The following is a 15482-nucleotide window of genomic DNA, read 5'->3' as shown; positions in this document are numbered from 1 at the left end:
ATATAGCTATGAGTAAATGCATGCTTGACGATGTTAATGATGAATAGCGGCACATGTGTTATGCTTTTTCATATTCCAAAGCTTTCAAAAATGGTCCCTTATCGGGGGCAGATGGTGATTAAACACATACGGTGTTATGGGATAAAAAAAAAGTGGATTGTTAGGGGACTAAGCATCCAAAAATGATGCCTTGATGGGGTCAGAATGGCTGCCCTTACGACACGCACAAGTGGTAACTGTGAATGAGTCTATAAAATTTTCCCCATTAATTGGAAGCAATAGCAGTGCAGTGTGGATGTGGAAGGGTTAGGCTATTAGAGACACGTGGTCGAAATAGTAGCGGCAACAGAAGCAGCATGACATGGAACATACAAAGCAGTAGATCAGTTGTATATGGATGGTAGTAGTAGGAGTTATAGTAGTAGTGGTAGTGTCAGTAGTGGCAGATGTGTAGCATTAAAAGTGGTGGCATTAGGGGATTATCAGTAAGGAGTAGCAGCTGAGGTGGTGGGGGCAGGCAGGCAGGTAGCAGCAAAATGGAGGCAGAATCAATTTTATGGAAGATCCTAGTAGGTAGGCAGCAGCAGTGGCAGGATGGAGGCAGCAGTAGCAGCAGCCGTACTGAACATGATGTTAGGCAAGCAACAGGATGGTAGGCAAGATGTCAGGCAGACTGACAGCAACAGTGGCAAGATGGGGCACTGTCAGAAAAGCCAGATCTAATTATTGGTCTCAGCCAGAGGAGTGTGACAATCCTCCCCAATTTCAGGCTTGGTTTATTTTGACAAGAATGATGTTTTGGACACTGGCAGAGGGCAACTTGTTTGGTTTGCAGCGCTGAAAACCGTGAAGAGCGTTCCTCGTCACATCAGAATGGCTGAAATGTGAGAACAGTCTCCTGGACATTGCAAACACCTTGAGCAAGCCAGTGTACTTTTTTACAAAGTGTTGTAAGACTAATGATGTGTGTCAAGCAGGGAGCATACCTTATTTATTCCCGGTTTAGGGCGGCAACGTCGCTGATTATCTTACCCAGTTGGAGTTGGCGGGGTGACAGCCAGCGGAAATTTCTGCTCGATTTACTTTGCCAACTGCTCACCTGTGTAGCTACTCTCGCCCAGGCCAATCAGCTCCAACATCGTATGTCAACGCTTGACTTGACATGTGATAGGAAGGAGGGGGAAGGAAAGCGACGCTGTGCCCTTCTGCTATTGGGGACAGGAGCATGTTTATGGAGGAGGAGGCTCAGGAGACAGATAAGTGCCTGTTGTGGAAGACAGGCCGGGTCAAAATGACCTGGCCTTGTTGTCGGGGGTGCTACCTCTCCACTGCCTCCAAAAAATTGACCCAGTGGGCTGTGAACATGTACTCTCCCTGACCATAACAACTGTTCCAGGTGTCCACCATGACGTGTACCTTGACACACAGTGAGAATTATAGGGAGCGGCCTACGTTCTCTGCCATGTGAAATTATAAGGCAGGGAACGCTTTTGGAAGAAATACTGCCAGCTAGGTATCTTCCAGTGAGGATGAGAGTGCAACATCGGGTTTGGGCAGTGAACTGTGAAAAGGGGTGGAACCTGGCCTTTGAAACCTCCCTCTGGGCATCATATCTCCGCTGTCCAATGGGTGCTGCTTTTACTTCTATCTACGGGGATCCATCCAATCACATTGCGCTCCATCAAGGGACCTCCGATTGGTCTAATGGCTTGTCAGCTGGTATTGTGTTTCCTGTGCTTGCGCGTCATCATGCCCCTCCTCCGATCTGCGATCCAGTTTGCGCATGCCCAAGTACTTATATTCAAGACCCATTTCCCTCATTATTTTGCGCATGCGTGCTATCTATAATTCTTCTACAATATAATATTAGCTTAGAGGTGGGCCGGTACAATGTGTCTCTGTTGCATACTCACCTGCACTTCACCCGGTGAGGACGGACGATACACAAGTGACACTTGTAAGGTCCAAAAAATTGAGGGTCTTTTTGTCTATTTCAGCAGTGAACTTGAAGCCTAGTGAATTGGTGTAAAGTTCTTCAACAATCTCAAATAAAAATGTGCTAGTGCTATCCCATAAAATTAAAATGTCGTCAATAAATCAACCCCAATATAATATGTGATTAGTGTATTTGTGATTTTCCTCAGTGAAAACTGTGCGTTCCTCCCACCATCCTAAAAATAAATTTGCAAAACTAGGTGCACAAATCGTCCCCATTGCTGTCCCAGTGATCTGTAAATAATACTTCCCATCAAACATAAAATAATTGTGCGTCAACAAAAATTAAAATGTCGTCAATAAATCGACCCCAATATAATATGTGATTAGTGTATTTGTGATTTTCCTCAGTGTAAACTGTGCGTTCCTCCCACCATCCTAAAAATAAATTTGCAAAACTAGGTGCACAAATCGTCCCCATTGCTGTCCCAGTGATCTGTAAATAATACTTCCCATCAAACATAAAATAATTGTGCGTCAACAAAAATTGTAATAGTGATAAAACAAAGTGATTGTGTTCCTGATACTGTGTGCCTTTTGTGTTTAGGTAGTATTTAATTGCTTAAAGGCCCAAGTTATGTCCTATGCTGGTATAGAGCACCTCTTCGTCAAGGCTGGCTATCATAGTGGTCTTACTGACCTGAATGCTCTGGAGTTTCGTCAGAGTGTCCTTAGTATCTTTAAGGTAAGAGGACAAGCTGGATACAAATGGGGATATCATCTGGTCCTACAGCTAAATCATGTGATGCATACTGCAAACCTTAATATGCTGTGGGATCACCTATAAGCGTTACTATGGGTGACAGAGTAAATACCTATCTATATTCCCTTATATCCTAAGTGCAAACATGAGGTAGACATACCTTATTATAATCGGAAGGTGTAGAGGCGTTGGCGCTCCTCGACTCGTGTTTCACGTATTATGGCTTCCTCAGGAGGAGTTGTTAGGTAGGGGAAATTGATCACTTAAAAAAGGGGAGCCGTACCAATAACCAGTCGGGACTGTGGTCATGTGATATCCAGAACACTTTGTCATCACAAGTGTGACGCATGACCAATCATTGGCCGTCACGTCATCTTGCTTCCGCCCTCACCCTGAGGCCGACGCCAGAGAGGGCAATCAATACGTAGGAACGCAGATTGCCGTCACTCGCATCCAATCCAAATAGGAAAAGGCCGGAAGCAGACCGGCAGACAGAGCGGCCATGCGACCTGTGTATCGGAGGGCAGGAACCTATTTAAAAGGATGAATATCGTATTTATGTTAAAGACCACGATATTAACATTTAGCTCTCGGGAATAGTAATAATACATTATAAATTGTGAACTTAAAATTGTTTTCATTTTAAAATGCATGATTATCAGTTAATAGAGTTGAGCGACGGGTTCGGCCAAACTTCACAAAAAAGTTAGAGATCGGGACCCGAACTTGACCCGAACTTGACCCCGAACTCCATTGAAGTCAATGGGGACGCGAACTTTTGAGCACTAAAATGGCTGTAAAAAAGTCATGGAAAGGGCTAGAGGGCTGCAAATGCATGTCAAGTGTTCTGCAAACAATGTGGATAGAGAAATGACTTAAAATAACATAAAATACATAAAAAAATATAATAATAAACTTGATCTTGGAGGACGAGGTCCATATGGAGTAGGAGGTAGAAGCGGCGGTGGATGATGAGGATGTAGCCTACACTGCTTTTTGGTTTTATTTTTTATAATTTATTTTTCTAATTAGGGTACACCCCAAAACATTGGGAAATATAACCTGTGATAACCCCCTCCAGCCGAGCTAAACAAACGTTCAGACAATTCACTGCCTGCAGGGCAGGCCAGCACCTCCAAGGCATAAAGGGCAAGCTCAGGCCATGTGCTCAATTTAGAGACCCAGAAGTTGAAGGGGGCAGACCCATCATTCAGACGTTCCATATCAGCTGGTGGTGCTGGTTGTTGTGGCGTGCTGACAAAGCTTTTCCACATTTCGCTATGCTAACCCTGCTTTCTGAGGTGCTGGTGGTGCCCCAGCTGCGTTGGTGACCTCTTCCTCCTCCTCTGCCTTGGAATTGTGCTTCTACTGTGCCCCCGCTGTCAGGTGGGAATGCCACGAGCAGTGCATCTACCAGCGTGCGCTTTTACTCGCGCTTCTCACGATCACGCTCCAGTGACGGAATTATGGATGGTACGTTGTCCTTGTAACGGGGATCCAGCAGTGTCCACCCAGTAATCAGTACAAGTTAGAATGTGGGCAACTCGGCGGTCGTTGCAGAGACACTGCACATCTGTAATCGCTCATGTGTGCCAGGCTGCCCAGAGGCAAAGAAAAGCTGTCATCTGTGGGAGGTGTATCGTCTGTGTCCTCTGTATCACCCTAGCCACGCACCAGTGATGGCCATGAGCTAGTTTGGGTGCCACCCTGCTGTGAACACGGTTCCTCCTCCTCCATCTCCTCATCCTCCACCTCGTCATTCTCCAGAACTGTGCCCTGGCTAAACAATTGTGTACCTGGCGTTTGTGGGTTCAGAAACTGGTCAGAAACCCTATGAAATGAATGACTGGCCAGAAACCCTATGAAATGATCCCTCTTCCTCCTGTGCCACATCCTCATCCATTGTCGCCCGAAGCATTTTTTCAAGGGGGCATAGAAGTGGGATAGTAACGCTGAGAAAAGTGTTATCGGCACTGGCCATGTTGGTGGAGTACTCGAAACAGCGCAACAAGGTACACAGGTCTCACATGGAGGCCCAGTCATTGGTGGTGAAGTGGTGCTGTTCCGCAGAGTGACTCACCCGTGCGTGCTGCAGCTGAAACTCCACTATCGCCTGCTGCTGCTCGCACAGTCTGGCCAGCATGTGCAAGGTGGAGTTCCACCTTGTGGGCACGTCGCATATGAGGTGGTGACCTGGAAGGCCGAAGTTACACTACAGCGCTGACAGGCGAGCAGCAGCAGGGTGAGAATGCCAGAAATGCGCACAGACGGCCCGCACTTTATGCAGCAGCTCTGACATATCAGGGTAATTTTTAAGCAACCTCTGCACCACCAAATTCAGCATATGAGCCAAGCAAGGGATGTGCGTCAAACCAGCTAGTCCCAGAGCTGCTACGAGATTTCACCTATTATCGCACACCACCAGACTGTGCTTGAGGCTCACTGGCACCAACCACTCATTGGTCTGTTGTTCAAGGGTTTCTCCCCCAAACAGATAAGTTTTAAAACTGCCTGCTGTCGTTTACCCCTGGCTGTGCTGAAGTTGGTGGTGAAGGTGTTACGCTGACCGGATGAGGAGCTGGTGAGGATGAGGAAGCGGAATAGGAGGAGAAAGCAACAGGAGGCAAACTGAAGCGACCAGCAAACCTCGGTGGTGGAAGGACATGCCCAAACTCCTTTCCGCCTCAGGTCCAGCCACCACTGCATTTACCCAGTGTGCTGTTATGGAGATATAACGTCCCTGACCGTGCTTACTGGTCCACGTATCCGTAGTTAGGTGGACCTTGACACAGATGGCATTGCGCAGTGCACACCTGATTTTGTCCCCCACTTGGTTGTGCAGGGAAGGGATGGCACGCCTGGAAAAGTAGTGGCGGCTGGGCACTACGTACTGTGGGACAGCCACCGCCATAAGACTTTTAAAACTCTCCTTCTCCACCAGACGGAATGACAGCATTTCACAAACCAGTAATTTTGAAATGCTGGCATTCAGGGCCAGGAATCGCGGGTGTGTATAGGGGTACTTCCTCTTCCGCTCCAGTGTTTGGGAGATGGAGAGCTAAACTCATCCTTGGGATATTGTGGAGATGCTTGGTGACCCAGGTGGTGGTGTTTCTTACAGATCCTCTGTTTGCGGAGTGGCAGGTGCCACTGTCACTCCAGAGGTGGATAAAGAGGCCGATAATGCAACAGAAGAGAAAGCAGGAGGAGCCAGAAACCTTTCTTGGTTTTTAAGGTGTCTACTCCACTGCAGCTCACGCATTGCATTTAGATGCCTGGTCATGCAGGTTGTGCTAAGATTTAGAACGTTTATGCCTCGCTTCAGGCTCTGATTGCACAGCATGCAAACCACTCGTGTCTTGTCGTCAGCACATTGTTTGAAGAACTGCCACGCCAGGGAATTCCTTGCAGCTGGCTTTGGTGTGCTTGGTCCCTTGCTGCGGTGGGCAGTAACAGGCGTTTTGTCTAGGGGACGGCCGCTCCACTTTTGCACCCTGCTCCCTCTTCTGTTGTGCTGGTGGCTCTGTTTGACCACCGCTTCTTTCTCCAAACTACACAGGTCACTCGCATGACCTTGTTTCCATGTGGGGTTGAGGACCTCATTGTCCTCCAAATCATCTTCCACCCAGTCTTCACCCCTGTCCTCCTTGTCGGTCTGCACACTGCAGAAAGCCACAGCAGTTGGCACCTGTGTTTCATCATCATCCTAACTGTGCTGCGGTGGTCCTCCCATGTACTCATCTTGAAACATAAGTGGTTGGGCATCGGTGCACTCAATTTATTCCACTTCTGGGGCAGGGCTAGGTGGATGGCCCTGGGAAACTATGCTAGTAGAGTCATCAAAAAGCAGCAGAGACTGCTGCATGACTTGGGGCTCAGACTGCTTGGCTGATTTGCAAGGGAGTGAGGTGCAAGACTGATGGACATGGGCTGCAGGTGCCAACTCTGATCTTTCAGCAGGAGACTGGGTGGGAGCCAATGTAATGGAACTGGAGGCACTGTCAGCAAACCAATCTACTACCGCCTCTACTTGTTCTGGCCTCACCATTCGTAGAGCCGCATTAGGCCCGACCAAATAACGCTGAAGGTTCTGTCGCCTACTCGCACCTGAGGAAGGTGTTTCACTTGTGCATGTAGCTGGCACAAATCGACCACGTCCTCTCCCTGCAACAGGAGCTCCACCAGCAGCACCGCAGCCGAGGCCACATCCCTTATTTGACGCTTTCCTCATATTTCTCAAATTTAGGATCTTGCCCAAAATGGGTGTTTTTTTAATAACACAATATAACAGCAGTATCTAACGTGTGTATCTGACACTGACAGAGGCAGAAAAAGCCGCAGGTTTATTATTTTGCTCAAAATGGGTGCTTTTTAAAAATAACCGAATAGAACACTAGTATCTATTGCGTTTATCTCACACTGACAGATACAGCAAAGGCTGCAAATTTAGTTTTTTGCCCAAAATGGGTGTTTTTTTAAACCCAGAATATTATTGCAGTATTTCTAGCTTGTATGTCACACTGACAGATGTAGCAAAATCTGCAAAATTTAGTTTTTTGCCCAAAATGGGTGTTTTTTTAATAACAGAATAGAACACCAGTATCTAACGCGTGTATCTCACACTTACAGATGCAGCAAAGGCTGCAAATTTAGTATTTTGCCCAAAATGGTTGTTTTTTTAAACTCAGAAAATTATTGAAGTATTTCAAGCTTGTCTTTCACACTGACAGATGCTGCAAAGGCACGAGATGTAGGGTATTGCCAAAAATGGGAGTTTTTTTAAACCCAGATTATTATTGCAGTATTTTAAGCTTGTATTTCACACTAAAAAAAATCTGCATAGGCCCCAGATGTAGGGTATTGCCAAAAATGGGTGTTTTTTAAACCCGGAAAATTATTGCAGTATTTCAAACTTGGATTTAAATGTCACAAATACACATATGCTGGTGCACTGAGATTGCATAAACTGGCCGCCGCCGCCCACCTAACTAACGGATAAAAGTAATTTTTCTGTGTTACTGGGCTCTGGGCAGGGTAAAAAGATTGTGCACTGCACCCAATCAACTAAATCTATGTAGATCGCTGAGTTAAGAAGCACTTCTGATTAGAGTTGAGCGAACCCGAACTGTAAAGTTCGGGTTCGTACCGAACTTTAGCTTTTTTTAGGACCCGGACCCGAACATTTACGTAAAAGTTCGGGTTCGTGTTCGGTGTTCGGCGATTTTTATGGCGCATTTTCAAAGGCTGCAAAGCAAATCAACAAGCGTTTAACTGTGTGCCCTTAGAAGCCATCACAGCCATGCCTACTATTGGTATGGCTGTGATTGGCCAACTGCAGCATGTGACCCCGCCTCTATATAAGGCTGAGTCACGTAGCGCTGCACGTCACTCTGCTATTCTTAGTGTAGGGAGAGGATGCTGCTGCTGTCACGGATAAATCCTAAGAAGAATTGCCTTATAACTCAGCGATCTCAATCCAATGTGTTTTGTGGGTGCAGTGCACAGTTTTTTTAAGCCTGCACTGAGCCATCTTCTGTTGAAAATGCTTTTTTTTTTTTACTTCAGTTTGTCACTATGAATACCTAATCGGCAGCCAATTTATGCAGACATGCTGGTGCAGCACTATCTATCTGCATGTCTGCTAATCCAGAAATACAGCTTTTTTGCTGACTGTGTTTAAAAAATAATAATTTTCATATAGTGCACCAGCACTATCTATCTGCATGTCTGCTAGTCTAGAAAATACAGCTTTTTTGCTGATTGTGCTAAAAAATAAAAAAATAATTCATATACTGGTCATCTTTGATTACACGTACATAAGGTACTGTCACATTTAGGCCACAAATATGGCCATTAGGTTACTGCGGTTGAAATAAAGCGTGTGTTCATTTACTGGTCATCTTTGATTACACGTGCATAGGCGACAGTCACATTTAGGCCACAAATATGGCCATTTGTTTACTGCGGTGGAAATAACCTGTGTGTTCATATACTGCTCATTTTGAATTTACCATACATAGAATACAGTCACATTTAGGCCACAAATACAGCCATTCGTTTACTGCGGTTGAAATAAACCGTGTGTTCATATACTGCTCATTTTGAATTTAACGTACATAGAATACAGTCATATTTAGGCCACAAATATGGCCATTTGTTTACTGCGGTGGAAATAACCTGTGTGTTCATATACTGCTCATTTTGAATTTAACGTACATAGAATACAGTCACATTTAGGCCACAAATACGGCCATTCGTTTACTGTGGTTGAAATAAACAGTGTGTTCATATACTGGTCATCTTTGATTACACGTGTATAGGTGACAGTCACATTTAGGCCACAAATACGGCCATTCGTTTATTGCGGTTGAAATAAACCGTGTGTTCATATACTGGTCATCTTTGATTACACGTGTATAGGTGACAGTCACATTTGGGCCACAAATATGGCCATTCGTTTATTGCGGTGGAAATACCCCATGTGTTCAAATACTGCTCATTTTGAATTTAACGTACATAGAATACAGTCACATTTAGGCCACAAATACGGCCATTCGTTTACTGCGGTTTAAATAAACTGTGTGTTCATATACTGGGCATCTTTGATTACACGTGCATAGGTGACAGTCAGATTTAGGCCACAAGTATGGCCATTCATTTACTGCGGTTGAAATAAACCGTGTGTTCATATACTGGTCATTTTGAATTTAACGTACATAGAATACAGTCACATTTAGGCCACAAATACGGCCATTCGTTTACTGCGGTTGAAATAAAGCGTGTGTTCATATACTGGTCATCTTTGATTACACGTGCATAGGCGACAGTCACATTTAGGCCACAAATTTGGCCATTCGTTTACTGCGGTGGAAATAACCTGTGTGTTCGTATACTGCTCATTTTGAATTTAACGTACATAGAATACAGTCACATTTAGGCCACAAATTCGGCCATTCGTTTACTGCAGTTGAAATAAACCGTGTGTTCATATACTGGTCATCTTTGATTATATGTGCATAGGTGACAGTCACATTTAGGCCACAAATACGGACATTCGTTTACTGCGGTTGAAATAAACCGTGTGTTCATATACTGGTCATCTTTGATTACACGTGCATAGGTGACAGTCACATTTAGGCCACAAATAAGGCCATTCGTTTACTGCGGTTGAAATAAACTGTGTGTTCATAAACTGGTCATCTTTGATTACACGTGCATAGGTGACAGTCAGAAAATAGGCCACAAATACGGCCATTTGTTTACTGCGGTTGAAATAAACCGTGTGTTCATATACTGCTCATTTTGAATTTAACGTACATAGAATACAGTCACATTTAGGCCACAAATACGGCCATTCGTTTACTGCGGTTTAAATAAACCGTGTGTTCATAAACTGATCATTTTGGATTTAACGTACATCGAATACAGTCACATTTCGGCCACAAATACCGCTGTCATATAGAGTTAAAAAAAAAAAATTGAGTGCAATACCCTACATCAGGGTATTTATCCCTGACAGCAGCAGCATCCTCTCCCTACACTAAGAATAGCAGAGTGACGTGCAGCGCTACGTGACTCAGCCTTATATAGAGGCTGGGTCACATGCTGCAGTTGGCCAATCACAGCCATACCAATAGTAGGCATGGCTGTGATGGCTTCTAAGGGCACACAGTTAAACACTTGTTGATTGGCTGCTTTGCAGCCTTTGAAAATGCGCCATAAAAATCGCCGAACACCGAACACGAACCCGAACTTTTACGTAAATGTTCGGGTCCGGGTCCAAAAAAAGCTAAAGATCGGTACGAACCCGAACTTTACAGTTCGGGTTCGCTCAACTCTAATCAGAAGTGCTTCTTAACTCAGCGATCTACATAGATTTAGTTGTGTGGGTGCAGTGCACAATCTTTTTACCCTGCCCAGAGCCCAGTAACACAGAAAAATTACTTTTATCCGTTAGGTGGGCGGCGGCGGCCAGTTTATGCAATCTCAGTGCACCAGCATATGTGTATTTGTGACATTTAAATCCAAGTTTGAAATACTGCAATACAACCAAGTATCAGATAAAATCAAGTGTGCACTGCGCAACGCCATCTGTGGCAAGGTCCACCTAACTACAGATACGTGGACCAGTAAGCACGGCCAGGGACGCTATATCTCCCTAACTGCACACTGGGTAAATTTAGTGCCGGCTGGGCCTGAGGCGGAGAGCTGTTTGGCGCATGTCCTTCCGCCGCCAAGGATCGCAGGGCATCATTCTTTGCCTCCTGTTGCCTCCTCTTCCTACTCGGCTTCCTCCTGCTCTTCTACCACCTCCTCATCCGGTCAGCGACAGACCTTCACTACCAACTTCAGCACAGCCAGGGGTAAACGTCAGCAGGCCATTCTGAAACTGATGTGTTTGGGGGACAGGCCCCACACCGCGCAGGAGTTGTGGCGGGGTATAGAACAACAGACCGACGAGTGGTTGCTGCCAGTGAGCCTCAAGCCCGGCCTGGTGGTGTGCGATAATGGGCGAAATCTCATTGCCGTTCTAGGACTAGCCGGTTTGACGCACATCCCTTGCCTGGCGCATGTGCTGAATTTGGTGGTGCAGAAGTTCATTCACAACTACCTCGACATGTCAGAGCTGCTGCGTAAAGTGCGGGTCATTTGTGCGCGCTTCCGGCGTTCTCATCCTACCACCGCTCGGCTGTCTGCTCTACAGTGTAACTTCTGACTTCCCGCTCACCGCCTCATATGTGACGTGCCCACCAGAACTCCACCTTGCACATGCTGGAGAGACTGTGCTAGCAGCAGCAGGCCATAGTGGAGTTTCAGCTGCAGCACGCACGGGTAAGTCGAACTGCGGAACAGACCCACTTCACCACCAATGACTGGGCCTCCATGCAAGACCTGTGTGCCCTGTTGCGCTGTTTCGAGTACTCCACCAACATGGTCAGTAGCGATGACGCCATTATCAGCGTTACAATACCACTTCTATTTCTCCTTGAGAAAACACTTAGGGCAATGATGGAAGAGGATGTGGACCAGGACGAGGAGGAGGAAGAGGGGTCATCTCTAACACTTTCAGGTCAGTCTTTTAGAAGTGGCTCAGAAAGAGGATTTTTGCAACAGCAGAGGCCAGGTACAAGTTTGGCTAGTCAGGGCCCACTACTGGAGGACGAGGAGGAGGATGAAGAGGAGGATGGGGATAAAGCATGTTCACAGCGGGGTGGCATCCAACGCAGCTCGGGCCCCATCACTGGTGCGTGTCTGGGGGGATACGGAGGACGCAAACGATACGCCTCCCACAGAGGACAGCTTGTCCTTACCTCTGGGCAGCCTGGCACACATGAGCGACTACATGCTGCAGTGCCTGCGCAACGACAGCAGAGTTGCCCACATTTTAACTTGTGCTGACTACTGGGTGGCCACCCTGCTGGATCCCCGTCACTGGAGCGTGATCTGAATATGCGCGACTACAGGCGCACGCTGGTAGACCCGCTCCTGAGAGCATTCCTGACTGACGCCGGGGGACAAGTGGAAGCACAAGGCGAAGGCAGGGGAGGAGGAAGAGGTCGCCAATGCAGCTGTGTCAGCGCCAGCACCTCAGAAGGCAGGGTTAGCATGGCCGACATGTGGAAAAGCTTTGTCACCTCGCCACAACAACCGGCCCCAACTAATGATATGGAGCGTGTTAGCAGGAGGCAGCATTTGAACAACATGGTGGAACAGTACCTGTGCACACGACTACACGTACTGACTGATGGTTCTGCCCCATTCAACTTCTGAGTCTACAAATTGTCCACATGGCCAGAGCTTGCCCTGTATGCCTTGGAGGTGCTGGCCTGCCCTGCAGCCAGTGTACTCTCTGAACGTGTATTTAGCATGGCAGGAGGCGTCATTACAGACAGACGCAGCCGCCTGTCCACAGCCAACGTGGACAAGCTCACGTTCTTGTGCAGACTTGTCTGTACCTTGTGCAGAATAGACATTTATACCACCCTCAAACATACATTGTTGTACTCAATGATTCTTTGTTTTCTTTTTTTTTATTTGTCCCAATATTTTGGGGGCTACCTCCTGCAATAAAAAATTTCAAAAAAACATTGTTGGCTACCTCCTCCTCCTACATTGCTGCCTCCACCTACAATACCACATTCACCGCCTCCTCAACCTCCGACTCCATATCCAGCTCCTTCTCTGAGTTGCAGGTTAATAATTTGTGATTTTTAGTTATTTAATTTAATTTAATAATTTGCAATTTTTTGTTATTTTATTTTATTTTAAGTTTTTTCCCTATCCACATTTGTTTGCAGAGCAGTTGCCATGCTCTTAAGCACATTTTACTGCCTTTTACATCCCTCTAGCCTTTTCAAGGACTATTTTAGAGCCATTTTAATGCAAAAAAGTGCCAATTTTAGTGCCCTAAATTGAAAAAATTCTTATTTTCAATTGTCGGGTGAAATTTTAAAATTTTTGGCGTATACAAACCCCTGCTGTGCCTGGGTGACAGGGGCCTAAATCTCTCAAAATCCTCTGTTCTATTGCTGGGTGACATGAACCCCCTTTTGCCGTGAATGAACCCCTGCTCTGCATTGCTGACTGGGAACTAAATTTAGTGAAAACATCTGTTACTGATCGGAATATGCGCGACTACAAGCGCACGCTGCTGATAGCATTCCCACCTGACAGCGGGGGCACAGTGGAAGCACAAGGCGAAGGCAGAGAAGGAGGAAGAGGTCGCCAACGCAGCTGGGGCACCGCCAGCACCTGAGAAGGGAGGGTTAGCATGGCCAAAATGTGGAAAAGCTTTGTCAGCCTTGGAGGTGCTGACCTGCCCTGCAGCCAGTGTATAGTGTGAACGTGTGTTTAGCACGGCAGAGAGCATTATCACAGGCCGCAGCCAATGTGGACAAGCTTACGTTTATTAAAATGAACCAGGCATGGATCCCACAGGACTTGTCCGCCCCTTGTGCAGAATAGACATTTATACCAGCCTCAACCATCCATTCTTGTACTCAAGTGCAGTTATTCTTTGTTTTATTTTGTTATATGTCCCAATATTTTGGGGGATACCCCAATTTTAAAATAAAAAATAACACAAATCAGTGTTGGCTACCTATTCCTCCTTCACCGCCTCTTCCACCTACACCGCCACGTTAACCTACACCGCCACATCCACCCATCCACCGCCTCCTCAACCTCCTACTCATAGATCCAGATTTTAATTTTTTATTTTTATGTATTTTATGTTATTTTAAGTCATTTCCCTATCCACATTTCAGCACATTTTGATGCCTTTTGCAGCCCTCTAGCCCTTTCCAGGACTATTTTAGCGCCATTTTAGTGGCCAAAAGTTCGGGTCCCCATTGACTTCAATGGGGTTTGGGTTCGGGGTCAAGTTCGGGTCAAGTTTGGGTCCCGAACCCAAACTTTTTTTTCAAGTTCGGCCGAACCTGCCGAGCTCGAACATCCAGGTGTCTGCTCAAATCTTCTTCTGATTAAAGATTATTTCTTATTCTCTCCCTCACAGCAGCAGTATCCTCTCCCTACACTAGTAACAGCAGAGTGACGTGCAGCGCTACGTGACTCCAGCTTATATAGAGGCTGGTTCACATGCTACACTGGCTAATCATAGCTATGCCATTAGTAGGCATGACTGTGATGGCTTCTAAGAGCACAGAGTTAAACGCTTGTTCATTGGCTGCTCTGCAGCCTTTCAAAAAGTGCCATTAACTTGCCGAACACTGAACCAGAACCAGAACTTTTAATGAAAAAAATTCTAAAGTTCAGTACGAACCCGAACTTTACAGTTCGGGTTTGCTCAACCCTAGTAATAGTTTATTTTTATTAACCCCAATTAGTGCAGCAAGTTGTAATATAACAGGTCCTATTACCCAGGCATTTCACTCCCCTATTGGTCGCTGCTTTCTCCCTACAGTTTTTTGATAATGCCTCCCTATCCTTTCCCTACACTATGAATAATCTTTCCCTGAACTTCTCAATTATTTTATTTTTTTATAAAGTCATTCCTAATCACTGTCCCTAGTACAGTTCACTGTAAAATGTTGGAGACCGGGCATGAGGAGGCTTTTTATAAGGCTGTGACATCACAGTGGCTGGCTATCTGCTGATTGGCTTTCTTCATGGCATTATTGGTGCTCCCTTGTTCCCGGGCTTCTTATTTTCACTTTGTAACATGTGCAGCAGCAATTTCAGAAAAAATGCGATTAGTTTTTAAGAAGCAAAAAATTCGAGGAAATTCGACTTCGTCAACTTCGATTTTCTCATCTCTATTTATTTTCATCCTAAACACTCTGTCACAGTACGGTTCACGGTGACGTTTTCCATATAGGCTGGCTGCATGCGCCCTTGCGTACTGGCTGCAGGCCGAAATCCTGTGTAGGCTGGTTGCTAGAGGCTACGTGCTGGCTGCAGGGTCTGTTGTGAACCGTCTGTGAATGTTTGGTCTAACCCTTCTCTGCAGTGTCACAGGAGGTTGTTTCCCCGTGATGCTTCTGATTGTCTGTGGTGCCGGGCTGCTTGTGCTCTGGCGTACTGGCTGTGTGCTCTGGCGCACTGACTGTGTATTCCGGTTGCCAGGGTCAATGCCTGATTCTGTACCTGTGTTTCCTATTTTTCTGAGCTCCGGTTCTGATGGGGTTAACTCTCCCTGTCTGTTGTGCCCGGGTGTGGCTTTCCAGGTGCCTCGTTACCCAGCAATATAGACCTGTAAGTTGTGGTTCTGGGGGTCAGTCTGTCCTGAGTCATGTCTGTGGCTGCTAGGTGTAACACCTCGCTT

This window comes from Bufo bufo, chromosome 4, assembly GCF_905171765.1.
Source record: "Bufo bufo chromosome 4, aBufBuf1.1, whole genome shotgun sequence".
Taxonomy (NCBI): domain Eukaryota; kingdom Metazoa; phylum Chordata; class Amphibia; order Anura; family Bufonidae; genus Bufo; species Bufo bufo.
The sequence above is the reverse complement of the archived record's forward strand: the minus strand, read 5'-3'. Positions refer to the sequence as shown.